A 4,077-nucleotide genomic window follows, 5' to 3' on the forward strand; every position below is an offset into this window, starting at 1 on the left:
TGGAGTACCTTATGATGTTGGAGTTAATATTAGTTTCAATAGGAGTAGCATAATAGTTTTTGAGTTGAAAAATTGGATGTTAGTACTCGTTGGCTTTATGTTCGTTTTCATTACCCGACCAAATGCGAGAAAATTAATGCTTTGTAATTTTTTAATTTGGATCTATAACTATAGTTTATGCATAAATTTATTCAGTACAATCTGATATTTTATAGATTTATGTTTAAAAAATAAAAATATATAGTAATTATTAGATTCAATTAATTAAAATCTAAAAAGCACCTTTGTAGAACTCATTTCTATCAGTTCAATTGATTTTAAAAAACCACCAACACCACCCGTAAGAAAGATATTATTTTGAAGTAAATTGACAAATAATGAGTCCTTCCCGTTGATTTTTAAAAAAAGGTTTTAGAATAGTGATAGACGTTCATCTAAACCATTGATTAAAGCTACGCACGTAATTGAAATCATTCATAATCTGATGCTTCTTTGTAATAATAATAGTAGCGAACCTTCTCTTTTAGTGGGTGTTTGAATTAACTTATTTTTAGTTGCTTTTAGCTTTTAAGCATTTTTCAGTTTTAATGGTGCTTAGCAAAGTAAAAAAGTGCTTTTAAGCATTTATTTTTAAGTCAAAATATAAGCAAAAAAGTATTTATAAGTTGTTTTGACAACTTATAAGCACACCCAAACACCCTCATAAGCTAAAAATCAAAAGTAAAATAGTACCAACTTATGATTTTTGACTTTTAACTTATAAGCTAATTATTAAGATTCAATCCAAACAGACAAATAATCTGTGGTCCTTTTGTTCTTAAAAGTAGATGGATTTAGCCTTTGAACAAACTTTACTTTATGCTTTTATCATTTTTTAGGGTATGTGCCAAAATATATTTATGCCTAAGAAATACCATTAAGGATTAAGATTAGATTACACGATTTTCAATCGTACGCCATGGAAAACTAAGAACGAAAGATCAACTAATAATAATTATTGTGTTTCATTTTATTTAAATCATGTTGACTTGACATCTGCTTAAGAAAATATTTATAGATTATTCTACTAACTTGGAGCCTGTTTGGAATTGCCGTTAGAAAACTGCTTATTTGAAATACACTTTGATAAAATAGATTTTCAAAAAAGTGTTTTTGAAAAAAAAAAAGTTTTGATAAATTCATTTGAAAAATGCTTTTGATAAACAGATTTTATTTGGATAGTTTTTTTCAAGAGGTGTTTTTGAGAGATGAATGACCAAAAAGACATATATCGATAGAGTTTTACTACTAAAATTATTTTATAGAGAAAAATTATTTTAAATATCTGTTATAGTATTTTTAATTAAATTTTTGATTTTATGTAATTAAAAAGTACGGACTATAAAATTTTCAATTGATATTTATATAAATACATACATTAAAAAATATTAAATAATGGCATATTACGTAAATAATAATTATTACTTAAAAACATCAAACAAAAATGAATTTAAAAATTATTCCATAAATTAAATCACTACACATGAAAAAATTCACCACAAAAATAAGTAGTCCTTCATACATCACAAAAATTCTCAATGGGAGCTTACGCTTTCATGTTCTATTTCACTCCCGGGGGTTCTTTACCCTCACGGCATTCCTAATTTTATCACGCAATGTCTCCATTCTTATTGAAGATCTGTCTTATATTTCTGAAGGTATATCAGAAGGCCTATTTCATACTTCGATCTTTGTGATGATGTCTTTGTTAGCATAAGAGTTAAAGGTTTTTGTTAGTGGTAGAGTGTTGTTGTGTGAAATTATATATAGCCTAAGTAGTTATAACAAGATGAACTTAGTGTTGACTTTAAAAGATGGTATCAAGTGTAGGAGAGCAAATCTATTTTTTGAAACTCCACATATTCTTTCAATTATACATGTCAAACTGGAGTGAAAGAAATTGAAAGTCTCATTTGAATTCGGAAGTTAGAATTACATCTAAAATCAGAGAGATAGATAACGTTCCTCTTTATATGATCCTAATAACAATCGTTGTAGGATAATTCGAGTCCACTAAATAATATTTATCTACATCAATATAAAAAATTAATTAACTAATATAGAATAATACAAAACATAATCAAACTTATTAATATAATATAAATATTTTAACCTAGGTATTTATAGCATTTTATTTAAGTTTATTAACATTAAAGTAAAATAATACTTTATATAAATTTGTCACAAAATTTAATTTTATTTTTTTAAGTTTGTTATTTCAATATTATATATATTAGAGAGTTATTTGGTGTGAGGTGTAATTATAATAATTTGAGGATAAAATTCATGATTACTTTATCCTGTGTTTGGTTAAAAGTATAAATTAATCTCAAAATTATTTATTTCACCATTTATACCACAATGATTAAAAAAATTATTATATATATTGGTACATCTTATCTCGGGATAACTAATCCCTGAATAACTTGTTTCTAACCAAGTCGCCCTTAAGTTGTATATATATGTATGGGCATGCATGCGTGTATATATTCTTGCATTTCTCTTATTACATTCGTTTCATGTTACTTGATTTTGTTGACATGACACAAACCTTAAGAAAATTTTATATACAGGTGCTTTTTACTTAATTAACCTTATTAATGATACTTTAAAATTTTAAATTTGTCTATACTACTACTTTATGTAATTATTTAATACTAAGGGTAAAAAATATAATACAATTTTTTTGATTTCATAAATTGGACAAGTAAATTAAAACAACTATTTTTAGTATGAGAGTCAAGTGATAAGAAACGATATTATAAATAAATAAAATGTGATTGTCATTAATAGAGTATTACATAAATTATAATTTATTAAAATAAATATAATCTTTGAATATCCGACCTTATTTTTATTTGTTATTTTATATTTTCTGTATTGAAATATGTTTATAAAGTTAATACGACTTATTATTTTCACTTGTAAAATAAATATTAGAACTTTAATTATTATAAATAAAATTAATTTTCTTATTATGTTAATTTACTTCGTTATAAATCATCATTAATTTATGTACTTAATTGAGTATTTCTTAGTTTTCTCGTCCAGGAGATAATGTTCATGTTTTATAAAACAATTGTTACATGAATTTAAAAAAAAAAAAGATGATTTTAAAGAAGTGCAAAAAAAAAATTGATGATGAGAGGGTATAATAGGCATTTTGAAAATTTAATTAGGATAAATGGAAAAATATGACTATTATTCAAAGTTGAGGGCGAAATTTGATTTTTAAGGCAAAGTTGGATAGGAAAAATGATTTCACCCGATATTTTTACCATAATTTTTTATTTTCTACTTCTTTCCAAAAGTAAAAAAATTGCTTTTATTTCTTTTTAAAAGGCAAGTTTATCAAATACTCCTTTTTTAAATTTTTATTTTTTTTGAGAAAAAAAAATCCCAAACGGACACTTAATCAATATAAATTATGCTTTATATATCTAAATTTGAATATATTCTATGTAGTTATTGATGGAAGTAGTACCAGAAGAATAATGATAAATTTCTTTTGAATTTATAAATTAAACAAGTAAATTGAAACAAATATTTTTATTTAGAGGCCAAATAAAATGATAAGGAATATCAGTAAGATTTGAGGTTAGGAATATCTTTAAGATTTGAGGTTATACTCATAATTAGTAGATATTTAGATAATTGACCTACCACTCATTCTTATTATTGCTATACTTATAATAGAAAAAATTACATATATACACAAGTTAACTCTACCTTATTACATAAAATTTCATATTGAAAAAGAAATTACAAAAATCCAAAATAATTACTTAAATCCCTTAAATCCACTCTTTCTCTCTCATCCCCCTTCATACATATCAAAATATCATAATTTGCTCCTATTTTAATGCACCAATTTTTGCTCCATATATGTGCTCATTTATTTATGCGTACAATCAAGCTAATGTAATATTACAATAACACTTGAATATTCAAAACATGATTGATATACACTTTCAATTCACGTACTAAAGAAAATTGAATCATTCTTTTTCCTTATTTATCGTGTAGCCAATGTAATGT

Source organism: Capsicum annuum, chromosome 8 (genome assembly GCF_002878395.1).
Source record: "Capsicum annuum cultivar UCD-10X-F1 chromosome 8, UCD10Xv1.1, whole genome shotgun sequence".
Taxonomy (NCBI): domain Eukaryota; kingdom Viridiplantae; phylum Streptophyta; class Magnoliopsida; order Solanales; family Solanaceae; genus Capsicum; species Capsicum annuum.